The sequence below is a fragment of the Myodes glareolus genome, chromosome 15 (assembly GCF_982192425.1).
Source record: "Myodes glareolus chromosome 15, mMyoGla1.1, whole genome shotgun sequence".
NCBI classification, from domain to species: domain Eukaryota; kingdom Metazoa; phylum Chordata; class Mammalia; order Rodentia; family Cricetidae; genus Myodes; species Myodes glareolus.
The window spans coordinates 21299204-21325911 of NC_142040.1; the positions used below are offsets into that span (position 1 = coordinate 21299204).

Genomic DNA, 26708 nt, shown 5'->3' on the forward strand with positions numbered 1-26708 from the left:
AGAACTTTTAGATGTTGACTCTCCTTCCGCCATGTGGGTCTTGGGAATTGAACTCAGATGGTCAAATGTGACCATAAGTGGCGTAACTACCAAGTCATCCTGCTGGCCCCTTTTTAGTTTTTTGTTTTGTTTTGTTTTTTTGTTTTTTTTTTTTTGTTGTTGTTTTAAGATGTAGCTCCTAACAGAGAAAGCAGTCTCCCAGATAGCCTTTCAGGAGCAGGCAGAGCGGGTTCGCTGATGGACGTCTCTGGGAATCGTCTGCTTGCCTCTATTTCCAGATCACAATCCATGCATAATTTAGAAACACTTTTTCTTGGATCAGGTAGCTGTCAGCTGTAATTTTTGGCTGGCTTCTTCCCCACTGTTGGATCTTGTTGTTGATTGGAAAGATTTGCAGATCAGTTTTCCAGGAAAGGTCCACTTCCGGTGGAATATGTTAAGTGTTTTGCTTCATGAAGACATAGGGTCGTTGCTCTCTATACTCTTACGACCTCTTTCAGTTAAGCAATAGCTCTTCCTTCTTTAGGGTCTTCTAAGACTGTGGACCTGAGCTGGGACGGGGCCCTTTGGATAACTTGTCTTAGGAGGCATAAAGAATTTAAGGCAGCCCGGGTTACAGAGCAAAACTATGTACAAAGAAAAATCCAAAATTATAACTTTCTTCCCCCATATATTCTTCAATGATAAGAAGTAAGAGTAAATTCCATGCATTTTATATCGTCCGTTTTCCTTGTAGAGTAGATCGGTTTTCTATTCTACAATTGAGAGCCCTGGGATTCTCTTGGACAGGCCACGGTTCTTCAGAGCAGGAAAGCATGGGAGGTCCCAGGAGCCTTGCTAATAACTTGTGGCTCCTTCCTTGTTTTCTGGATGGACAACTTGACTGTCCATGTCCACCAACAAGCTCCCTTCCCCTTGTAGCTGCAATTTGACAAAAAAGAGAAAGAAACAACAACAACAACAACGAAACAGAGAGTCAAAACTCCTATTGCAACCCAGCAGGCTGGGGACAATATTTCTCTTTCTTCTTGTTCCTGGGTTCATAGTCCACTTACTGCATATGGGGGCAGTCAGCCCTCCTGAGGTGCTGGCTCTAGGGGGCCTGTGTGGTTGCCTGGTGGACAATTAACCACGTTGACCCTCCTCTTGCCTCGGCCTTTCTGGCTGAGTTGATGCTATGCCCTGAGCAAGTAAGGGCAGCTGTGCTGGTGGGCAGACCAGCAGGCCGGGGTGGGGAGCCATCTGATCTTGTTCAAAGGGGACGTCTCTGAAGCATGAAGATTGAACTGATGGTGACCCCACCCCGGGGAAGAGTAAGGTCCCTCTGGAGAACCGCTGAGACGACCTAGCCATAGATTACTAATCCCATTGGCCTGTGGGTCTTTGGGTCTCTGAGCCGTGTAAAGGAGAGAGAATTGGGGTTGAAAGTAATAAAGAAGGCTTAAGGGAGAGAAGCAGGGGTCAGTCCATCTAATTTTGTGCCTATTACTGAAGAATAAAAAGAGGTAATTTCATTAGGCCCCTTGAGATCTCTATCACAGTAAGTTGGCATTTGAGGAGGCAATAGAGCCTCCCAGGACTGTCACCTCCCTCTTGTGACTCAGAGCTGGGAGCCGCGGAGGTCTTGGGAACTACAAGGCCTATCAGTGCACTGTGGGCAGGATGGTCAGTTAGCGAGAGGCGAATTTCCGTGATCCCAATGGATGACTGCAGTACGCACGGGGCATGAGCTGAAACTAAATCCTGCAGCTTTGTCTCTTCCCTCCGAGGAAGGCTTGCTAGTCATCTCTAGTGGACTTGATTAGTCCGGGGCAGACTGATCACCCACCACAGATCTTTGAACTAAACATGTTTGAAGTCCCAGCCCCCATGATGGGGCCTCAGCTGGGCAGTGTGTACATAGTTTTCTGCTCCATGAGGGCCCATTTGTTCACAGTACATGTTCTTATCTGTTGCTTCTAGTGGGTTATGGTGGGGCAGGCTCTGGTCCTTCTCCACATTTTCAGGGAAAAGGATTGAGTCTGTAGGCCCTGACTTCAGATTATTCCTCGGGATCATCACTGAAAGAAGCAGAAGAGGGCCGAGCATTGTGAGTTCTCTCAGGAGGGGAAGAATGAAGGGCGACAGGGAGAACAGCAGACAGTTCTCAGTGCCAGCCACCAGCTGGCACCATTCCCCAAGGCAGCTCGCTTTCTTCTAAGGAGGTTCAGAGTGACCAAGGGGCAGGGAGAAGGGGCGAGGAGAGGAGCTTCGGGTGGCAGGAAAGGCTGCCTGTATGTCTGACGCAGGCCTAAACAAAGTGGTAGGCCCTTCCTAGAGGTCTGTGGTCAGAATGAGCAGCAGCTCTCACTGCCCACCACTTCAGTTACGTTCTTGCTGTCTTGGGTCTGACTGTCTTTTAGTGGCCTCACCTATGGCCATTTCTTGTGTAGTATTTGGAGTCAGCGCTGAGAGAAATGAGAAGCGAGCTAGAGAAACAACGAGCCACTTGCTATTCATTGCATCCGATTGGAGCTGAGGTCTGGAGAGTTCCTACAAAATCTATTGATGCCGTTGACCCAGGAGCTCTGCAAGTTGGCAGCAAAGGATGTAGATACCTTTCTGTCTGGTGGGCACGTGTCCTTGGGACCTCCCAGGAGGTGAGACAGTAGCCAGATATTTTCCTGAAATGAAGGGACTGCTGGGGTGAGGGTAGTGACGGCAAGTTGTCCTTGTCTCATGAATTCTGAGCATGTGCATTTGCTCTGCTGTCCTTGGAGGTGAACGTTCCCTTGCTGTGGCCTATGCCCATTCTCATCCTCATCCCCGTCCCCATCCTCATCCCCATCCTCATCCCCATCCCCATCCTCATCCCCATCCTCATCCCCATCCTCATCCCCATCCCCATCCTCATCCCCATCCTCACCCCCATCCTCATCCTCATCCTCATCCTCATCCTCATCCTCATCCTCATCCCCATCCCCATCCTCATCCCCATCCTCATCCCCATCCCCATCCTCATCCCCATCCTCATCCCCATCCTCATCACTATCCTCATCCCCATCCTCATCTCCATCACCATCCTCATCCCCATCCTCATTCCCATCCTCATCCCCATCCCCATCCTCATCCCCATCTTCATCCCCATCCTCATCCTCACCCCCATCCTCACCCCCATCCTCATCCCCATCCTCATCCCCATCCCCATCTCCATCCTCATCCTCATCACCATCCTCATCCCCATCCTCATTCCCATCCCCATCCCCATCCTCATCCCCATCCTCATCCTCATCACCATCCTCATCACCATCCTCATCCCCATCCCCATCCTCATCCCCATCCTCATCCTCATCCCCATCCTCATCCTCATCCTCATCCCCTCCTCATCCCCATCCCCATCCTCATCCCCATCCTCATCCTCATCACCATCCTCATTCCCATCCTCATTCCCATCCCCATCCTCATCCCCATCCTCACCCTCATCCCCATCCCCATCCTCATCCCCATCCTCATCCTCATCACCATCCTCATCCCCAACCCCATCCTCATCCTCATCCCCATCCTCATCCTCATCCCCATCCTCATCCCCATCCTCATCCCCATCCCCATCCTCATCCCCATCCTCATCCTCATCCCCATCCTCATCACCATCCTCATCACCATCCTCATCCCCATCCCCATCCTCATCCCCATCCTCATCCTCACCCCTATCCTCACCCCCATTCCGACTCTCCCTTCAAGACTGCAGCTGATAAAGAAGTTGGCTATACTTCAGGGGCTCTTGAGAGCTTTTCTCTCTGACTGTGTTCAGAAATGATGTGAGTGATGGAGAAATACAGACCCGGGCAGCATGCGAGGAGGGCCTGCCGCCCTGTTCCTGTTACCAGGTTTCCTCTATGGAGTAGGGTCCCTGTGCCAAGAGGCCTGTGATGTACACACCAGCATGTCTTCCAGGCCAGGGTGCTGCTCCGCCTGATAAACCCCCAGATGAAGACAGGAAGTTTCTGGTTGGCTGGATGGAGGTAAGTCACATGGCTGTAGCCTGAGTTATATGAATGTGGAGCTAAAATAAATAGCATGTGTTCAAGGAAGCAGAACATTCTAGAATGCTGTCGTTCTCTCTTGGCGCCAGCGCTAAGTGGTGAGGGGCTTAGGGGGTTCTTGTCCAAGCCTTTAATTTTAATGTCAGGCACCAAATGACCAGGCAGATGCCCATGGGGGCAGGGGTGCTTATCTGTCTTGCTTTCTCCCCTCCTTGCCTTTGCCGCTGGTGTCTGCTAGGAGCTTGGCGGGAATTCTTAGGTGAGCAGTTGCTATAAATAAAGCTTTGACTGCTGGGTAGTTCAGTGTGCCAGGATGTTTCTAATCTGTAAGTGGTGCCAAGTGGCTTTTATACGGTGAGATACTTTCTTGAGAATATTTAAAGATTAAAAACCCAAGACATAATAAGATCAAACTGGCTCCTTCAGGTTGGTCATTCTTTTGAGGGAGCGTGTGTGAGGCAGGACTGCCATGTGCTATATGCCTGAGTCTTTTTGCCTTGGGTTCTGTGGGAATGGTCTCCTTAGGATAGATATGGCTGATGGCCTCATGGCTTAGTGTCCCTGGAAGGGTCTGAATGATGTTGGGGGGAAAAATAGGTTTTGAGTTCCCTTTTTTGCTCAAGTACACTTTGGCGCCTGGTCAGCTCATCTGCAGAGAGATGGGCTGCTTGTAGCATCAGGCCTGGTCTGTAACATGTGTGTGCACAAAATGTTGCAGGGTGATCAGGAGGTCAAAGAGTGTGTTGCTCGTGTGTGTGTGTGTGTGTGTGTGTGTGTGTGTGTGTGTGTGTGTACTCGCTCTACCTTGTTTTATTCAGACAGGGACCCTTACTGTTTTGATAAGATCAAGGGATCCCCCCTGTCTCTGCCTCCCCATGGCTGGGATTGCAAGCATGTGTTACCACACCCCGCATTTCCTATGGGTTCTGTGGATCTGATACTCAGGTTTGCATAGTAAGAATTTACTAACTGAGCCATTTCCTTGGCCTCCCTGGTGTGTTTGCTGCTCAAACCCAGCTTGTGAACCGTAGCCTTGCTGTTGTGGGATGCCACCAAGGAAACCAGGGGAGATTTACGGTGACAGTACAAGGGAGTCACAATGTTTAGAATGGTTATAGGAGATTAATTAAAGATTAAAGGTTGACAAAGAGCTTGTAAAGTCACAAACTTCCTTTAAGTTTCCATTGGCCTAAGGGCACATGCTTGCCTGATGCTTGTTGTGTCACCCACTGATGGTCGCCTTCCATTCTCCCAGCTAAGGTAAGCATGTCCCCAGAGGTTAAGCGCTAGGCTTCACCACTTGGCTGCGATGGTTGGGGCCAGTTCTTCTTCGCAACTTTTATATCATGTGTCTGAAATATTTCTCCAGGGCTCCCGTGTCAAAAGCTTGGCCCCCATCCATAGTGCTGCTAAGAAGGGGGGAGCCTTTATGAGGTGGGGCCTATCAAGCAGTCTTAGGTCACTGAGGTGACACGGGTGGATACCGGGGTCCAGCCTCCTGTGGTTCTCCCATGTTGGCTACAAGGTAGGCAGCTTGGTCTTTCACATGCTACCCCCAGCACCTGCTGCCTTGCCAAATGCAATGAGGCTAACAACAATGCATCCAAACGTCTGAAACTGAGCCAAAATGAACCCCCTTTCTTATTGCAGGGACTGGTTACAGTAACAGAAAGTTGACTCAGGCAACTGACCATGCTCATGTGGGGATTCTGTGTCACCTCAAGCGGGGAGAACTCAGTTCCTTCTGTCTCCAGCTCCTGCCAATACTGCCTTTGCAGGACCTCGTCTTCTCTCCCGGACATGTGTTGTAGCCGCAGATGGCCCAGCTCCCAGTGGGTCAGAGGCCCAGTTGCAGTCAGCCCTCATTTCCAGCTATGGAACAAGCTGGTCTGTAGTGTAGATTGCAGGGCTCATTGCTGGGATGCTGGCAGGCTTGCGGCAGCCTGGAGCTGGACCTGAGAGTGAGAGGAGTGGTGAAGTGGTGAGAGGGGTCATTAAAGTTTCCTTTAGAAACTTTAGAGCTTGAACATGAAGAGCAAACTTCACCTTGCTCAGTGGCACTCACTGCTAGCTTCCTTTGTTAAAACCAGGTCTTGAGAAGTGATTTGATTTTTGTGGTGCCATCATTATTGCCTGGGGTTTAGACTTAGATCTATCTATCTGTCTGTCTGTCTATCTGTCTATCTATATATCTACTATCATCTGTCTGTCTGTCTGCCTATCTATCTAGATATCTATCTATCATTTGTCTATGTATATATGTATGTATGTATCTATCTATCTATCCATCATCTATCATCTGTCTGTCTGTCTATATATCCATCATCCATCATCTATCACCTGTATTTCTGTTTGTCTGTCTATCTATCTATCTATCTATCTATCTATCTATCTATCTATCTATCCATCATGTATCATCTGTCTGTCTGTCTATCTATCTATCTCCCTCTCCTTCTCCTTCTCCCTCTCCTTCTCCCTCCTTCTCTTCCTTCCTTTCGGGTATTTCAAGACAGGTTTCTCTGTGTAGCCCTGGCTATCCTGAAACTCACTCTGTAGACGAGGCTGGCCTTGAACTCAGAGATCCGCCTGCCTCTGCTTCCTAAGTACTGGGATTAAAGGCGTGCGCCACCACTTCTCGGCTAGAGTTAAACGGCTTATGGGGCTTGTCATTGGCACTGAGTTGCAGTTGATTGTGATCTGTATTTTGGAAGAGGACAGTAAATGTTTACTTGATCGCCAAATAGTCTGGGTGCAAAACAAAGCAAGTTAGAAGCTAATCAAGAATCATGTGTGTTGACAGAAACTTGATTTGGGAAACCTTTCATTCATTCTTGTGTCGGGAAAACGTGATTCTTTTCCTCAGGGCTTGTGAAAGTGTAAACAAAGGCCAGGTGGGGTTCCCAGCTTTCTCACGTCTGAACCCGAGCTTCCATGGAGGGCGTTTTATAATAGAAAGCACACTCTTTCGAGGAGAAGCGTTCCAGCATGGCCTCGTCATGACGGCACCTTTTGTTAAGTCAGTTACTAATTTTTTGTACATGAAGTTTCAGCACAATTCTGTCCCCTGCCCCATGCTCTTTGGGGGTCTGTAACCATAAAAAAGTGAACGGGGATTTACGTCATAGTGTGTATGTTTACATAGTAAATGCTGGGATGCCACTGGGTTCTGAATTTAAGGGATTCTAGCTCATTATTAAAAAAATTAATGTTAAATGATTGATTTTAGACTCAGATTCCTTATACAAAGGAAGTTGTAGGTTTGTTAATTACTTCCCAAGTAAGGTCTGAGTTGCCCAGGAGGGCTTCTGTAGAGTAGGCATGAAGGAACCAAGCAGAGCTGATACCTATTTGCCGGCATTTACTTCTATTTTTACAGCGTGAGTCAAAGAGGCCCTTGGTGTGGCGCATGCTGTCTTCCATCTACTCTGTTCCCCGTGTTTTCACTAGATGATCTCTCTCTCTCTCTCTCTCTCTCTCTCTCTCTCTCTCTCTGTTTGTGTGTGTGTGTGTGTGTGTGTGTGTGTGTGTTTTCCACGAGCAGGCTAAAATCCCTGGTTGTCACCCCAGTTCATTCCCCTTCTTTGTAAGGTTGAACTGTCGAATTTTCCTGAAAGGACCAAGTTCTCCATCCAGTTCTTTTTCCCATGGGGCCTCAGGAGGGTCTTAGGTCATAGCCTCAGATCCTTCCTGCAGTCTACCAAGGCTCACAAGCAGCAGGCAACTTCAGAAAACTGTATTTTCTGATAATGTTAATGACCGCATACACAGGGTTACGGGTGTGTTTGTGTGTTTGTTATTTTTTTTTTACTATGCACCCCTTTAAATATTTTACCAACTAAAAAACATTATAAAGCTTGTATCAGGGTCGTCGGAGGAAAAGGATTCTTTGGTAAGCTCTCTTGCCTTTCCCCGACCTCTACAGGGTAAGGATATATGCACGGTAGAAGACCTTCCCCCTCTCCGTCCTCCAGAGCTGTTCTGTACCCCGCTTCCCAGTACCAGACTCTGTGACCTCAGGCAGGAGAACCTAGTGCCCTACCCTGACAGGTGTGGCTAATCATGCCCTGGCTTACAGGTAAGGGTTGAAGTCCAGAGCAGTCAGGTTAACTGTTCCTCTGCCCCGCCCAGCCCTCAGGGTGACTGCTAGCAGGTGCTGTCCCGAGCTGTCCCCAGTCAGAGCAGAGCTTGCTGCCGGGCAGTGCCCTCCTGCCCTTGTGTTTACTCTTGCTCCAGAACAGACAGGGATTCTGGAAGCTGGCATTTACCAGGCCTTCCTTTGCCTTTGGGATCAAGAGATTTCTGCAGTGTGTACATTACTGTGAATTAAGATTAGTGGCCACTTTAACAGATTAAATTTGCCCTGTGGTCAGATTTATTAGAGAGTGTGTGTTTCTTGGGAGACTTGCCTCTGGTTGAGCACCGGTGTTTGTGGGCTTACTTCGGGGCTAAACATGTAAGTTGGAAAGGGTGAAACGCCCCAAACCTGGGTGAGAAGTGTTTACGTTTGTCTCCCGAGAGCCAACACGCCACGTGCCGTTTATAGGCCTGGCCTGCTCACAGTCCTGCACCGCGGCGGGTACCAGCCTAGTAATGTGATTTATTTCCCTCGGGGAAATGTGGTTGCACGTGCTGTGTATTGGTGTCATTGAAACCTTGTTTTAAGAGGAAAATAGCAATTAATGTTTGGAAATATGAAATAGCTTTACAAATTTGTGGTGGAAGAGACCCAATAAAAATGACTATCCGGCATTCCCCTGAAGGTGAGTGTTAGTTTATAAACGGTGTTTTCTGTCTGGGGACCTCACAGCTTCTGATGTGTACGCTGGCCTCAAACAGAGCCAGGCATGGGAGATAGGGTTCCTGCTTGGGAGAAAGCAATGGTGCAGTCACACAGGCCTGCATCTGTGTCTTCTTAAGGACAGGTGGCCGAGGTCGGGGGCCTGTTTGGCCAGATGAGGCCACGTCTGCATCACTGCTGCTATTGTTCCCCTGCTGGGAGGTGACAGGTGGAGGAGCCAGCTTGAGAAAGCCGCTGTTAATCTGTAACTCTGGGTTTGCTTTCTTGCAGGCAGGAACATCTCAACTCATTGTTTAAAGAGACAAAGGGCCATGGCTAAGGCGACCTGCTGTAAGATTGCGTTTGTCTTAACATAATCACTGAGCCGTCCACGTTGAAGTGCTTGTGTGAGAGAACGGGCTTCACCGTGGTATTGGGGACTTTGGGGTTTGCATGGGAGAACCCTCTACAATGAGGTATTTTCTGTAGCCACAGCGTGGGCACATTTAACCCAGAGCGTTGACCATGTGCGTGTGGTTCAGAACTAGAGAAGGAAACCACCCTGGCCCTGCTTAGCCGCCCAGTTCAGGTGGAGTGCGCCTTGAAGTGGGGATTCTTCAGCACTGGTGCTATTGCCATTTGCATTGGGTCATTCTTTGTTGTGGGTGCCCTCCTGTACATTCCGGATGTTTGGCCATATCCTTGGTCTCTGCCAGGAGGCAGGACCTGGTCCCCCAGCTGGGATCCCATGAGGTGTCTGCAGACGTTGCTGACAGAGTTTGTCCTTGACAGGGAAGGAGAGCATGCTAGCTTTCCAGGTTGAGAACCACTGTGCTGCCTTATGAAAACACAGTTTACAAATTCCTACCGTATATGGATCTGGTTTTAAGAAACAGTTTTCTATTAGTTGCTGAACTCTGAGGGCTTTTCAGAAAAGTTGGGTGGGCTGTGTTTGACCCATTTGACAATGCTGGGTTTGATGCAGAAAACGTGAAGGAATCTAGAGTCTTCCCTTTTTCCCTTCGGCTGGAAACCAGAGATCTCTTATTTTTGTCCTTTCTCTAACTCCCTCCCTCCCTCCCTCCCTCCCTCCCTCCTTCCTTCCCTTTCTCCTTCTCTACTTCCCTGCTTCCCATCTTTCCTCCCTCCCTCCCAGGATCTCATGTGGCCCAGTGCCTCAGACTCACGGACTCACTATGGCTGATGATGACTTTGAACTTCTTATCTTCTTGCCCTGACTTTCCAAGTACTAGGATTACAGGGCTGCACCACCATGTCTGGTTTGTGCCGAGCTGGAGTAGAAGCCGGGGCTTCGTGTTTGGTAGGCGTCTTGGCATTCTTTGGCTCTCCTTTGCCATTTGTTTGGATGGTTGGGACAGGGCTGTCTCTGCTCTCTTTCTTCCTGGCATCACCCCCAGGGCTTTTGGAAAGAGAATGGGAACTGTCCTCCCCAAGACCATGGAGACCAGGGTTCAGGAACACAATCCCTGCTCACACGTTGTTCCTGCAGTGTTCCTGCTGCCCTCAACCACGATGGAAGGAAGATCCCTCTGCAGCATGTGCCAGAGGAAGCCTTGATCTTGTTTATAAACTGTGGCTGGCTGAGATAAAACAAGTTAGTGGGATCAAGTGGCTGAAATCCCAGGCTTAGGAGACTGACTGCTCTAACATTTATCAGCTGAGAGGTCTCTGGAAAATTGTGGAACATCTCCTTGCTTCTGTTCCCCCACCCGAAAACTGGAGGCTTACTGTTCCTCCTGGGTCTCTATGACCATCATGCTATGTATGTTTCTATGAAGATCATGCTTTGTGTGTTTCTACGAAGATCATGATATGTATGTTTCTATGAAGATCATGCTACCTGCGTTTCTATGACAAGTATACCATGTTATGTCTATGTTTTTATGAAGATCATGCCATGTATGTCTCTGTCTTAGTGATTACTTTCTTTTTTTTTAAAGATTTATTTATTTATGATGTATACAACATTATGCCTCCATGTATATCCGCATGCCAGAAGAGGGCACCAGATCTCATTACAGATGGTTGTGAGCCACCATGTGGTTGCTGGGAATTGAACTCAGGACCTCTGGAAGAGCAGCCAGTGCTCTTAACCACTGAGCCATCTCTCCAGCCCTAGTGATTACCTTCTTTTGGTTAGACACCACCAGTGGTAAGTGGTGCCTGTGCTTTGTTCTCCCCTATTACATACACATCTTCTCAACCTTTTTTTTCCTTTTTCTCAGTATAAGCTGCAGTGACGCCTATATTTGTGAAAGCAACACAGACTCCATCATAAATTTAAGTTCAGATGTAGCAATGTCACTTTATATTCTGATGACTTATAAGTAGAGTCGAGTCTTTGGTATGTCCATGGCAATGACAGGTCTGTGTGCCAGGCCCTTTGAGGGACCTTTGTGTGTATCTTAGACTTGCTTTCCCAGGCCCAGACATGGGACTTAGAAGTGGACTCCTTTCCTTCAAAGTAAGCCAGCTTCCCCAAAGGCTCAGAGGCTTAGTGTAGAGGTGACACTGCCCCACTTCCCTGACACCCAGTGGAGGCCAGAGGAGGTGGAGCAGCTATTCTAGATCGATGTCTAGGGCATGCTCAAGAAACCAGCTGGAAATTATCTTGAGTGTGCAAATTCTCAGGCGGACGAGACCCGGTCAGGCTTCCCCAGGCCTTTGAGGACAGCTGGCGTCGGTTCAAGGATAAATGATGTAGATAAATGGAGTCTTTTCAACTTGGAGGTAGGCATGCACCACAAAGGCTGTCCTGAGTTCAATCTCTAGGACCTAAATGGTGGAAAGAGCGAGCCAATTGCTACGTGTCACCCTGTGCTCTTCACCTGTGTGCTGTGGGCACACATATACACGCACATGCATACACATAAAATAAATTTTAAAAAGAAGTAATAAAAGGTGTAGGTAAACCCCACCACCCACTGACAACATTGGCGCTCAGATCAAACATTGTCTAAGGCCTGTTCTTCAGCACTGTGGGGTTCTCCTATGTTCTTCAGTCAACAGTTAATAGAACTTCAGTTTTGTTAACAGAAGGCTGGGAAAAGAGGCATGACCTCTGCCCTTTGGGTGTACCTGGGAAAGGGCTTAAGAACTGAAATCATCTTCTGTGCACAGCTGCCCACCCATGGAGACCTTTGTCCCCTGTCGCTTCTTGTCTGCAGACGTGCGCATCTTGGAGATCACTGGGGAGAGCGGTCAGTGAGTTGCCTGTCCTCAGGCTCCCAGTGAGTCAGCCCAGGCCGTTGTGAAGGTAGCTCCTCCCTCCACCCAGCCCTGTCTCATGTCTCATTAGATTATAATCTCAGCCTTAGGACTCCTTAAGTAGTGCAGCGTGGAGTCCAGCACCTTCCAGATAGCTGCAGGCACCGGCTTTCTTTCCTAGGGCCCAGTTTCCCAGGAGTGATTCTGTGTGCAGGGCAAGGAGAGGCAGCCTTTGTGTGGAGGAAATGTGCCACAGGTAGGTGGGTGATGGCTATGAGTTTACTCTTTCGGTCAAATTATTTTTGTTGCTGTTAAAAATTAATTTTAATAATTGCTTTTGGATCAAGTGGCTGAGTAATTGAGTCAACTTTTCATGCCCAATGAACTTTTATAGCAAATGCCCCCTTCTTTACGGGGTTATTATGAGGATGATGCTTGTAAAGCGCTGTAACTGTGACAGGAAGGCTCCAGATAAGCAGGGGTCATGTTTTCAGAGTTCTGGAGGATGGATCACACGGTGGCCAATCGCGTGAAAGATGCCAATCACGGTCTGCCGTGGCGATTTGCTGCCGTGGCTTGCTTCTCGCTTTGGATTTCTAAAGAGACATTGTCTGCGAAAGCTTGGGTAATGATTTTCATAACATTACCCAATTAATTATGAGACGTCTTTGACTCTGTGAGTAAGCATGCTCACAGTGTGGAAGTTCGAGTAGGAATCGATGGTTGGAAATTCACTGCTGTGACTCGGGTTAATTTGCTTGTTAGTGATAGAATGTTATCACCTTTTAAAGTCAAATGCTGTATGATCTCACTTCAAAAATGTTTATTAGATTTCTTTTTTGTATATGGTTATGTATGTGGCATGGCACACACATGTGGAAGTCAGAGGACAAGAAATTGGGGATTCAGTTCTCTTCTTTCACAATGTGGGTCTCCTTGTTCAAACTGCAGATTGAACTCAGGCTTGGTGGCAATTGTCTTTACCTGTTGGGCTACCTCACTGACCCATATGTAGTTCAGGTTGGCAGCAGACTCCTTATCCTCCTGCCTCAGCATCTTCAGCATGTCTTAACTGATGTACGCCACCACAACTGATCGGTCTTTTATTATGATTTTTTTTTTTTTGCCTGTTCTCTTTTGTCTTTGGAGGATAAAACAAATTTCTAAAGGTAAAGAAGAGCTGCCTTGTTGCTCCAGAAAGCAGTTCATTCCTCAGAAAAGGCCCACCATACCGTGGACTGTGGGCTTTCAGCGAGTGAAGCTGGTCGCTTTCCTGTGCATGCCCTGAAAGCCTGGCTTTAGTGCATGTGGGAAAACGGAATTAGGAAGACTCCCTTTGTGGCTCTGGCATATCCTGAGTTTTTGCAGTGGATTTTGAGTGAAGCTTAGGGTTTGAGCTCCCATGATCCCTTGGATACACAGCAACTGTCAGCTTTATTAAAATGATAAGTTAGACCATAAATCAGACAATAGTGACTTCCTTTGGATCTTGTGATCTTTCCCCATCACTAGTATAAAGTCCAGCTTCACTGTCAAGACACGCGGTATGATCTGGTTTTGCCCACTTCCCCAACCTTATTCATAATCATTCCTGTTCTCATTCTCTTCCAGCCTAGAGGCCCCTTTGCAGGTCCCTGGCCCCATGCTCTTACCTCTCAGGACGTTCACAGACGTCTGTGTTCCTGGCTCTTGGGCCTCTGGCAGGGTATGGGACGATTTGAGATCACCTGCTAGCACTCTGCCAAGTCGGTTATGGAGAAAGTAGCCAGGAATGCTCATGGGCCAGATGGTGACGCAACCGTGCCAGAACTCAGGGGCAGACATGGTTAGAGACGAGGTCCAAGAGAAGTTCTGTGTTGACAGCCCTTCCCTTCTCCCACCCCTCGACCGGTGTGGATCTTGCCTGCTCTGATCAGTCCTTACAGCCAGGCCATAGTTCACAGCTCTATGTTCAAATGTGCTGCCTTGGGCTAGTGGGCTCTGGTCTTGGAAGGTAGAAAAGATATTGTTCTGTCTTGCAGAGAGGGCTCTGGCATATGTTTGATTTTAGACTAGCGTCTTAAGAGAATGAATACTTCTTCCATTTGTTTGTTTGCTCATAGCAATTAATTAACTTTGCCCCCCCCATGGGATTGTAAGTTGTAATGGGATTGCAACTGAATCAGAGCTGTGCCTCTGTGTTGTGTAACTGCACCTCTGAGGATTGAAACAAGTCTGCAGGAAGCATTTTAAGCAGCAAAGTAAGCAACAAAAATAGGCAGGAAGTTCCTGAAACTGATAAGATTCACTAGGCCCCTCCCTGCCAGAGTAAAAAATAAAGCTGAGAGTTTCTCTCAGACTGAAGGAAGCTGAGAGTCCCCCTCACACAGAAGGAAGTTGTGTGGCCAAGACTCACAGAGAAGAAAAGGAGGTTTAGAACAACTGAGGACCTGGAGAGAACACGCTCCATCCTGCTGACTGCCCACAGACTGTGCAGTGTGATCCAGGTTCCATGTAAGCTGCCACCCTGTCATGGTTATTGTTACATTTAAAGTTTAGACTTACTATGCTGAGAGACCAAAAAGCAAAACTTACCTCTAACGTGTAGCTCATACAGGCTGTACCCTAGCAGACCCCTTCCTTCCTTCCCCCCAGACATTGAAGACTATTCTTAATTGATTGATCTTGTAAAAATTCTGGCCAGATAGTAGTAGGTCATAAGACTAACTGCCATTTCTGCTTTTGGAATCAAACTTGCTTACTCTGCTCAATGACTAGGACAACTGCAAGTCATATATGTTAAAATTAGACCCTGCCTACATGTAAGCAGAACACATATAATCTTGTGGGTTTCGGCTTTATAAGCCTTGGACTGATATGACTAGCTGCTGTAACTGGAAGCAGTCCTGGTGCCATGGGCATCCGGCACCACTATTTAATAAATCCTCTTCTTATTCATCTTTATTCATGGTCATGGTGAATCGCTGAACAACCTCAAACCCATAACGACCCATGCTGGGGTGGTCCTTGGTGATGCAACCCTCTTGGAGTCCCTTCTACTCCTGCTAGTAACCCCACATCCACATTCCTATAAGTAACCCCAATAAAATTGATTGGTTCACCAGGTTGAATTTTGGCAGTATCTGGACTTGGATCTGCCATAGGTTTTCTCTTAGGGGTGAGTAGATTTTGTGTGTGTGTTGTATCTCCCCAGGAAAAATTCTGTTACAAAACACCCTGCTTCGGGCATTTGCAATATAGTTAGTATGCACACAGCGTGTGCTTGTCTATTTGTCATCTGAATCTATCTTTTCATCACCACATATGTGTTGGGATATCTGTGTAGGCTCTGTACGTGACTTAAAACTACATTTTCCAGAATTCACAGGGCAGAAGAGCAGAGGGCTGGGAAGGAGGGATGGGGAACTCGGGGAGGGATCAGAGTAGTGCTTTTCCTTGTTACTTGTCTGGATCGACTCTTGAGGCTCCTGTACATCAGAGGGTCTGTTGATGGCACACTGCACCTGCAGTGTGTTTGTGCTTAGATTATTAGTCCCTTTGCTCAGAGTCTTATTTGCCACTGCCCCTTGCTCTTGGGATCTGTGGCAAGTAAAGGGAAAGGCTCCTCCCCATTTCCCGCCATCCTCTAACCTCTAGTGTAGACCACTATTCTGGATCTGCAAAGGGCCCTTTGCTGCTGTGTGCTGTTACCCCAGTGTTTGGTGGACATGTGAGCTGGTCTCCAGACAGAGCCTTTCCTCATGGCCTGCTTGGTATCTTGGATTTTTCGTAAGGTTTCATTCAATAACCATTGCCTACTCTGTGCCCTGTATTGAGTTCAGAGGGCTCAATAGGACTTGAGGTATGGCCTTGCTGCTCTGTCCTGTCCCTTAGAGAGTCCCAGGACTCATGAAAGGGAACTTCCTTAGGCAGGGAAGCAGGCAGGGGCTGATGTCAGTAGGTTCACGTAAGGTATAGGTGAATGTCACTCAGTCCTGATCTTGCCACTGCAGTCTGGGTAGGTGACTCTGGTCATGATAGGAAGGTCAGAGGTACTGGACAGGGGACCAGCCCGCTTCCATTTGGGAGCTCCCAGAAGACGGTAGTGTCTTTTCATAAAGAAAGGATGGCAGCGGATGGGTCAGCAAGGCGGCTCGGTGGGCAAGGGAATTGGCTGCAGCGGCCTGGGACTCATGGAAAGCTGGACAGACAGAACCATTTCACCAGTTGCCCTCTCACACGTGTGCTGTGGCATGCACACCCCTACATGTACACACACACTCGCACACACAATAGCTCTTCTCCCCACAGAAAGGTGATTTTACACAAAGAAGTATATCAGTGTATCATATGTGCTTTAAAAGAGCAAATATCCCAAACCTCTTAGGTATTTTTTTTTCCTTTTCAAAGATCAGGGAAAGTTTTTGATAATTTTATAGCTTCTGTAGTTACAAACCAAAACTGTCTATCCAGTGTTCATTTTTCTTATACCTGGTATGTAGGGTTTTTTTTTTGTCTGATTTTGAGTCTAACTGTCCTATGAGGGTTGTATAATTAAAACAGTGCCCCCTTCGGTCTCAATTTTGGACAATCTTTGCAATTCCATATTTTTCCTAAACTTTATTTAAGAGAACTTGGGGCAGTAAGAGTAGCCCGTACTGCCCCATCATTGGATGGCAACTGTTAAACCCAATGCTGACCGGAAGTTTCTACATCTCGTGTGTTCTCTAACACTTATGAGGAAGTCCTACTTTTGTGGCCATCTCTGGTGTCTTCTAGAATGCTTCTTCAGGCATTTCAGTCTGTGAGAGTCTGCCCAGATCTGTGTGATTAATGACCCGTTGTCTCCCTCTTTGAACTTTATCTCCCTGATCTCATTTGTCCATCCCCGGTGTCATCTGACACTTTTCACCAGTTTACTGGGTCATTGCTTAACTTTCCCTGACACTTTCATCCAGTGATAAGGATATCATGTGTCTCCTTTAAAAGCCTTTTCACTGTGTGCCCTTTTACTGCCCAGGGTAATTTCATATTAACATCCATCATGTGATACCTTTGTCTGGAAATTACACAGAGGGACCATGAATGGAGTTTGCCTGTTACAGGCATCACAACAAGACTGGGGTGCCTGTAGTTTTGGGAGGAGAAAAAAAAGACAAAACCAAAATACTGCCAACTTGTTTTCTTTGTTAACTTACTTGGAAATATGGAGTTTTTCATTGTTTAGTCTCGTCAGGTAAAGTCTTCTTGGGAAGATGGATTTTTCTTAGGAAATTTTGATTGACATGTCTGGGCTTTCTGGGGGACGGGACATTCCCAGTGGCTGGAGAAGAGGACATTCTGGGATGAAATGAGAGCGTGAGGTGGAATCAATCGAAAGAAGAGAATTCAAAGGTGCAGCAGACATGCCATATTTTAATCTCTCTCTCTCTCTCTGTGTGTGTGTGTGTGTGTGTGTGTGTGTGTGTTACACACCCTACCATAAGGAATTCTAGGAATACACTTGTGTTCAATGATGTCTAGCTTTTAACTAGATTGTGACTTAATTTTAAATGTCCTTTGTTCGTGTGTCAGAATGGCGAAAAGAAATTGATGAGAGGGTGCCTTACGACCTTGGGTGTGATTGACATTTGAGAGAGGCCTTTGACAGCCTGGGATGGGGCTGTTCCCTCGTCAGCCCTGTAGCTGGGCAGCCTGAGGAACCAGAACATCAGCGACTTCCCAGGGAGGTTGCTGCATGAAGTATTTGTTCAGCTGCATAGCGAAACGCCAGACTGGAGTCGTCTCCTGTGTGATGATTCACGTCCCCTGCAACAGCCAGATTTCCCCAGGGTCTGTGTTTGCTCAGGGTAGGCCACGTGAAAATGCCCCTTTCAGGACACCAAGGTACCATTTAATGAACTGTTCCATTAGTGCTGCTTAACAACTAACAATCCTAATGCAGTGAGTGGTATTTAATTACTGACTTTTTGAGCCACCGGGGAACCATTTAGTAATTACGGCTTCATTGTCATTTAATAAATTTCACTCTCGTACATTAAATAGCACTGAGCAATAAGTCACTGCCTAGTCCCCAGTGGCATAAATAAGTTAACGCTTCTTGTCGAGATACGCTGGTCAGACCAGATGGCCACTTACTCACTGACAGGGTAAAGGTGCAATTTAATCTTAGGGATCAGGGGGCCCAGACTTTCAGATTTCATTGAGCATTTTAACAAAATGTTCACAGACTGACAACGGGTTTTTGACTTAAGTTTGCCAAGTTTTATTTTTCTTAAAAAACTTAACTCAGGAACACTTGTCTGAGGACTGTGGCTATTCAACAAGCCTCACTTGAATTGAACTGTATTTTAGGCCAGGCTTTTTTGCTGTTGACAGATGTTGAATTTTGCTATTCTTTCCTAAGACCTTGTCTTGGAGATGCTAATTCTGTATGTGTTACTGGAGATGTTTTACATTGTGCTGGGATTGTGCAGATTAGATTGACAGTGTAGCTCACAACTGCAGACTCTGGACCAGATCGTGTGGAGCCATGATTCGTCTTTGGAGTACATGAAATTCTGGGGTTTCAAGATACAGTGATGATTAACTCAAAGATAATCAGTCAGTTTGCCCGTCGTGGTGTCCTCATTACTGAGTTAACTGTTGTGACAAGTCAAAGAGAGCATGGGTCAGTGAGATCAGTTGATTTTAAATTAACACTTTAAAGGCCTTCTTCTCCATGGAATTGCCAGGTATGCTAGAAAAGACTTGCTGGGCTTCCATCCAGTTCAGGACACAGAATGGCTGTGGGATTGATGATGAAGACATGAATATCCCCAAACCCCGGTCCTGGTGTAGCTTGAAGAACGGTGATGGAAGAGTTGACAGCCTGTGCCTTTAAGACAGACCCCTGGGCTGGCCCATGCCCCTGCCGTGCCATCTTTTCCTCAGACATGGGCACCCAGCTGAGTCTGGTCAGTGTCTCTGCTCTTGCCTCACTCCTGCTGCCCAATAGCTTTTAGGTTGTCTGAATGCAGGGTGGCCTTGCAGAATGCCTGCCATTCAGCATGCCAGGAAGCTAGGACCGTTCATTGTAGCGCTTTCATTTAATTTCTTTCCTTCTTTGGAAACATAGTTTACGCTCTGGTATCATGATTTGTATGTATAGGTTTAGAAGCTCACACAACATACACCATCTACAATAGGGATGGACAATCTCTTCTTTGGGAAGGAAGGGAAATATCTTGTGGCCTCTCTGATAAAACAAAATTTAGCAAATGGCTTTTCAGGTAGTGTGTGTGTGTGTGTGTGTGTGTGTGTGTGTGTGTGTGTGTGTGTGAACGTGTGTACATGTAGGGTATATTAGTATATATACATGTGGTATATTAGTATGAATACATGTTTGTGTGAGCATACATGAGACCACAGTTTGACATCAGGTGTCTTTCTCAGTCCCTCTTCATCTTAATTGTACCTGGAGCTCACTGGCCCACTCAGTCTAGCTGACCAGCAAGGGGTCCATTAGGCGTGTTGTTTGCACAGGTTAATTTAGCACTGGGCCAAACTACAAGACTGTAAACACATTGCTCAGACGTAAAGTTAAGTTCATCCTGGTAGGAAGTTCACCAAATCTTTAATCCTGGTTGTTTATTTAATGAGATGGTTTAGGATGGAGGGATTTAAAGCAACCCTAAATGCAGGGCTTAGTTAGGACCAACGTGAAGGATGACGGAAACACCTTCTGACTGCTGCTGTTGGAGCCGTGCCCTGTCTTCTCCCCCAAGATGCAGCTGCCCTTCCTTTAAAGCCAGCCTTCTCGCAGCTGAGAACAACAGGTATCACGCCAGTTTTCAGAGTGTGTGCGTGGGGTTGTCTTGAGAACGAGTTTCCCTGAATTTCTAGGAACCCATTTGTAGTCCCTGCTGACTTTTCCAGCCGGTTGTTTTACTGGGCATCTTACAGCTTGGACGATAGTGGACTGCGGCCGTTTCCACCATTGGTTTTGATGCTGTGTCTCTGTAGGAAGAACTGTTGTATTGTTTTAAGTGGTGGGTGACAGCGGCAGCCTGTAGAGTCCTTGCTGCCACTGTTGTAATTTTCAGGCCATACATCTGCATTAGCCACGTTCTGCTCGTTTTGAACAGCTCATTTAGTGTTTCATATTTTATGTGTCAAAATGTGTGTAACTCCCCCCGCCCCGAACTTCTTCCAGACTGAGGCTGTCATGGCATCTATAAGCCAGTTGCTTTTTCCCCTCTTTGGGGACCCCTCCTGGGAATATCTTTCTCCAAAGAGGAGTCTGATTAAGGGAATGGACTCTTCTGTAGCTTTTGTTCCTTTCTGCTGCCTCCTGTTTGCTTCAAGAGTCCTCTAAGGAGGTAGAACAAGGAAGGAAAAACTCATCTGAAAGGAAAACAAATTGTCTTTGAGGTTTGCAACCTTTTATTGGTAGGAAAATTGGGGGATTTTAGGTCTCGGAATCAATTGTTTGCTGTGGGCTAATCAATAATTTAAGCAGTTCTGTGTAGTGGTTAAAAAAACTCAGGCTGTGGAGTTCAAATCCGTTATTAAATGCCCCTGAGCCTCAGTTTCCATCATGGTAAGATGTGTGTGCTGCCATGTTCTGTAGATAGTGCTGAGGTTTAAATAAGATAATGTACTGTAAAGGAATTGATAGACTGCGTGGAGTCCAGCTCACAGTCAGCTCTCATAAATCAGAGCTGGAAGATCTGTTCTGGTTGGGGCCCCATGGCATTAGATCTCGGAGTCTGGCTTTATACAGCATCGAGTCCTCTCAGTGTCCACTGAATTTTGGGTCTGCGTTGCTCTACCCAGGACAAATTCTCAGGCTTGCACATGAGTTGATACCAATGGTCTATGTGCTTTATGAGCCAGGCAGACTCCCCTACAGAGAAGTAGTTTTCCTTTAAGAACAGAGATAAGGATGAGATCTAGTAAGAGTGTCAACCAGGTCTATGTAGCAAACATGCCACACTCACCAGGTTGTTTTATTTGAGTTAAAACAAAATGGAGGCTCGAAGCCTGCAGTGGTGGCGCACGTCTTTAAATCCAGTACTCAGGAGGCAGAGGCAGGCAGATCTCTGTGAGTTCGAGGCCAACCTGGTCTACAAAGTTCTAGGCCAGCCAAAGATACATAGAGAAACCTTGTCTCAAAAAAAACAAAACAAAACAAAAAACCTGAAAGAAAAGGAGGCTTTAAAAGTATATGTTTATTTCAACCATGTTATCTTATTAGCTTAAATAAAATGTTTCTAGAAGGAGCTGGGCAGCTGTCTCAGGCATCGAGAGACTTGCTGCTCTCCCAGAGGACCTGGGTTTGGTTCCCAGCACCCATGCAGATGGCTCACAACTGCCCAGACCTGACACCCTCTTCTGGCCTCCAGGTGCACCTGCCCACAAGTGGCATACACTCACACAGATACACACCTGTGTACATAAATATGAAATCAAAGTAGATCTAAAACAGTCTCTACAGAAGATTATAGGCCATGCATATTCAGCGGCTTGGGTTTCTAAATGCTGCAGTTTTTGCTTGCCCATCACAGTAACAGAAATCTTGGGACCATAATTCTGAGAGACCTAAGAAGCCTTAATTCCTTTCCTTCCTTCATTGCCAACACCATCCCATGTATCGGTAGGTGTGTGTCTCCATCGCTGACGTGATACTCCTTAGAATGCATGTCAGATGTATTTCCCTCTTCTGGAAACTTCAGTGGTCCTTCTTAAATGTCACAACCCATTTCATAAGCATTTGGAGTGAAGAGGCTACAGTTATGTCTGGCTTTTCCTGCAGTCGCTTATGTAGGATTTGTTTTATGTGTGATGTTCACCTGCATTGTGAAAATGCACCAGATTCCTGTGTCTATGTAGACCCCCTGGAGCTGGCGGCTCGTGTTTGCAGCCATCATGTGGGTGCTTGGAATCTAACCAGAGTCCTCTGCTGGTGCAAAAAAAAGTCCTCTCTTAACCACTCCTCCATCTCTCAGCCCTCAATAGTAGCACATTTTAAAAACCAGTTTTTAAATTTTTTGGCTTTAAGAAATGTTGCTCCATATACCTTTTCTGCTCATGTTGAGGCCCAGCCTTGATGTTTGTGATTGTTAGACAATGTTTAAGACTACAGCTGAGTTTCCATTCATGGGTGAACTTATGGTCTGAGGGAAGTGGCTTTCCCCTGGTAAGATTGAAAGGCTGGAGTAGGCGGTCCCACCAGACCTCCACTACACAGCCCCTCTGACTTCTCTCCCCTCCCCCAGCCAGTTAGCTGTTGGTTTGATGAGAATGTGGCCAGCGCAGACTTTCTTGTGTGTGGTCCAGCCCTGCTAATGTGTGTGAAGAGGGGGAAGGCTTTTCTCCTCTTCTAGTGTGTCTGGATCCAGGGGTGGCGCATATTTGCTAAATAGGTGTGTTTGATCTACTTAGATGTCGTCCATACCTGTTTACTGTGAAGCGTATCTATTTTCCTTTGAAAGATCTACCAACTCATAGGAGCCCTCAGCATCATGAATTCACAGTTCGAGAGGACCTATACCAGGCAGGGGGATTCTGTCAACGCTCCATGACTCTAAATTCTTGGTCCCACCTGCCCTGAGACCTGCCTTCTCATCTGTGGTCTTGTGAACATGGCCGAGCCATGTCAGCTCGAAGCTGTCTCTTCTGTCTCCGCACCACGAGTCAGGGCTCCAGGTGTTAATCATTCTCCAGGAACTTCTTTCATCGCTAGGCCAAATGGTCCGAGCTGTTTGCCTGAACTGTGTTTTCTCAGTTTCTCCTCTGAGGATTCCCTGCCTGCTGATCTCCCAGACCCTCCTGGCCGGCAGGGTCATTGTGATGTAGACTTGGAGACTTGGAACAAATGGCAAACCACTGGGCAGAAGATTTAAATATGATTTCCTTTTACTTTCTAGCATCTTCTTCGGAGTTTGAGAGGTTTTTTTTTTTCTTTTTTTTAGTGGCTAATTTGAGTTCAGACACAGACCAAAATAAAACCTTGGCCTGGTCATCTACTATATTTGTTCTATTGTGGAAAGTCTTTTCTCAGCCAGAGCATGGGCTTCAGTTAGCAACTTCCTGTGTTGGGAGCACTGGTTAGTTATTTGTGTCCTTGAGAACCATTGGATTTGAAGCTTGAAAGTCTGCAAGTGGAGGAGTTCTCTTTTGATCCAGATTGTCCCCCAACCCGGTCCTGAAACTTTTGATTGTCCCTTCGCTGAAGCTTTGCTATGGCACTGGGAGGATCACATGACATAATCATGTTTGATCATTTGATGTGTGTGTGTGTGTGTGTGTGTGTGTGTGTGTGTGTTTAAAAGATTCAAGGTGAAAATGAGTTACGAATTTAGCAGGTCCATACTGTCAACTTGAGTCTGTCATAGTAACTTTCCCACGTGAGTAGATGGCAGCCCCCACTTCCTCGAGGTGGCTTTGAAGATTGTTGTTTGCACCTTATTCATCTGCGTGAAAGGGTGGTGCAGAAGCCACAGCCCATGATTTTGGTGCTCACTGATAAATTTCTTTTGGACAGGAGTTTTGCTCAAGACAGTCACTTTATCTTGTCTCTTCTGGTCCCCAAAAGAACTCTTGAAATCATCAATAGTTAGTAGATAGTTTGAAAAACCCTAAATCTTAGGGGACAGGATAGTTACATATGCAGACATTTATGTCCCATTGTAGCCACTTTTATCTTTCATGTCATTTCCTGTGCCAGGCTACAACCAGGCCAAGTCCCAAGGTTAGGCAGGGAGACTTGAAGCTTGTTATTCATTTAATCTTTGAACTTACAAGCAGGGCCTGTAAAGAGACATGATAGTCTGGCTTTTATTTTTTCTTTTTGAGGTGGTATCTCATGAGCCTCCAGTAATCCTCCTGCCTCATCCTCTTGAATAGCTGGGACTACATATGTGTACTAGTGTAACCTCTGGTCCCATAGTGTAGGGTCTCTGGTCTTAGACAGTATTTGTTCTGTAAGACTAAGTCAGGATTACCTCATGGGATCCATGTTTTTATCAGCATTATTCAACAGTTGACTTGCGTCTTTGTTTTGCTTGTGGTTGTCAAGTTCTAGTGAGTAACTGCCTTGTTAGGAAGCCCCGCATCCTGGAAGTTGATTCACTGTGCTTGGGATGAGGGGGGTGGAACGTCAGTGCCTCTGTGTTTTTAACAAGGTTGCCTGGTGATACAAATGCTTCTTGAACCTAGGGCCCCTGCAGTCCTTCACATATGGCTAGAGTTCAGAGCCCACGCTGCCATTCACCTAAATCCCTTCCTCTCTGACAGCACAGTGCACATTTGCTAAGAGGTCAGTGGGTAAATTGCCCTTGTTTTCCTGCCTTTATTTCTCCTTCACTCTATACTTTTAGGAGAGAGGTGGGTGGAGGAGGAAAAATTATTTCCAGAACGTACTTCTTTCCCAAGCTTCTACCCCTGCCTTCTCTGATCACACATACTGTAGGGTCATTCTTCTTGAAGATTGACTCGAATCCATTGTATGCACATTTTGGAGGGGAATGAAAATGATAAGATTTTTATTCTGTCTAGTGCTCCCATTCTCAATTTCCCTGGAAGGAAATGGAAGAGATGTGGTATCCACAGAGGTGCTTGAATTCCTCTCCCTGCCTGCTGTCACCTCAGGCACACTTGGCCTTGATCTCTGGGGTGGGTGCAGGATCTGTGAGTTTCCCAAATTCCATGGATGATTGCCAGATGTAAACCACGGCCCAGTCGCCGGCAGATTAGTCACAAAATTATTGTTTGTGTCAAAGACTCGCGTGTGGTTTATTTAGCTAATGGTTTTAAATTAAATTCTCTTACACGTTTAAATTCGTTTCATATGAATTGACAAGCTGTGGATCAAGACATCTTAGGCTCACTTAATTCTTGTAGTTTAACAAGAAGACAGCCAACTTGAGAGTAGAGCCATCAGCATTGTGGTAAGAGGAACTCCCAGTTGCTGGGCTTTGTGTCTTGGAACGGATGTCTGCCCAGCGTCATGTACTGTCTGAGATCTTCCAGCTGCTGGATTGCTACATAGAGTCAAGGATTATGGGAAGGAGGGGGTGTTTGGGCAGTTTGGGATTGGTATGTGACACATACATGTAATTAGAATTGGAATGATTGGAGAGGAGTCACGCAGTTTATCTAAGAAAGGGTCCTTGGGATCCCTATGTCTCACTTGGTTATAGGTCATGTGTATTCGGTGGCCAGAGTTGGATGGACTTGTGTTTCCTGCAAGCCCCGTCTTTCTCTGTCTTTCTTGAGAAGTAATCTATACCTGCAAAGATTCCAAATTCAATTTTAAATGACTCCTGCTTGGCCTTTACTGGAGTCATAATGCATTGATCACTTGCTGTAGTCTCTATAATCCACGTCTTCAGTTTGGAACGGCCACAGGGGATTGCCTTAGCTGCGTTTTCAACTGATGAAAGAATGCTTCAACTTTTGCATCTGATGCAATCGGGAGCAAATTTACTTTAAATGTACAAATAAAAGAAATATTCCTCACGGTCACTGCTGTCCCTTTAAGCCCCCTTTCACCCAGACCCCTCCTTGTCAGAACTGCTCACGGTTTAAGATTCTTCTCTGACTTCTTCTTGTCAAGAATTCCCTCCAAAGAGAGATTATCAAAAGAAGAAAGAATGCCATAGATTTTCCGTGGTGCTGTCCTGAGCAGTCAGGAGTTCGTGTGTCTTGTCGCCTGTCCTGGGGACCCCTTCCACAAAGGTGGAGAGGGTCTCGAGGTTCCTGGTGGTACAAATCTGTCCACTCACCCTGCTAGGGTGCTTCCAGCGCTGACGCGGTGTCAGCTGCATTTGACCGGGTGCTTTGGCCTCAGGCCAGTAGGTGACTCACTCTTTCAGACGTTCAGTTTGTGTTGCTGTAGTTGAAGCTTTCTGTAAAGAAAATAGAAAAGCCTGCTGTAAAAATACAATCCATCCTCAGGAAGGAGAATCCCTGTGTCCTGACTAGAGGCTGGATGTCTCCTTATGGCTGTCCCCGCCCTCGCCTTAGATCCTGGTTTGAAGTGAGTCTGGAAAACATCCATCAGTTCATGTTTAGATGGTGTTGCTAATTATTTGTATATTTTGAAGGCGAATTCAAAAGACACACGGTAGGAAGTTTTTTTTCTCTGATGTCCGGGAGAGAACAGTTGGTGAGGGATACGTTGGGAGGGCCTGTCAGCCTGCTCCACGCTGAGGAAGAGGAAGCAACCCAGAGTCAGACCCCACTCAGCAGGCTGACCTCGTCGGCTGGCTTTTCTCTGCAGTTTAGATGTGACATGCAATTTATATTCTTTTTTGGAGGCTGCCCATTCTATACGTGATTTAGTAATTTTGGAATGTTTGGCTTCCTAGACTCAAACAGACTCTGGTAGAATGTCAGGTTTTTTTATTGTCTTTAACTTTTGCACTGTATTTTAAGTGAGACATTCTGCTGACTTGTAAATATGTCCCATTTGTCCTTCTGGGGTCTTGTTCTTACACATCCCAGGAGAACAATTAAACTATGAAATCCCTTCCCAAACATTGAAGAGAAAGACTGTTTGGGATTTGCCGGGCCTCTCGGAACAGACACAAGCCAAATGTTGTTATTGTGTTATTATAGAATTTTGGTTAATTTATTATATGGCAGTTATGTACCAGATACCCCGGTGAACAATAGGTTCTATTTGTGTGTGAGGGGGTTTTATTGGTTTGTGCCTG

At 46.5% G+C, this 26708-nt stretch overlaps 1 protein-coding gene across 4 annotated transcripts in view; it reads left to right on the forward strand.

The window, feature by feature from the left end:
- The window catches only part of Lhfpl2 (LHFPL tetraspan subfamily member 2), a 150692-nt gene that overhangs the window by 13474 nt on the left and 110510 nt on the right, over nucleotides 1-26708 (forward strand). Inside the window, exon 1 of one of the 4 annotated variants that reach the window (XM_087896796.1) lies at nucleotides 12193-12283. The exons of the other annotated variants lie outside the window; for them this stretch is intronic. The gene's annotated coding sequence lies outside the window, so the exon portion shown is untranslated. Of the gene's footprint in view, nucleotides 1-12192; nucleotides 12284-26708 lie in introns of those variants that run through there. 4 annotated transcript variants of the gene reach the window in all.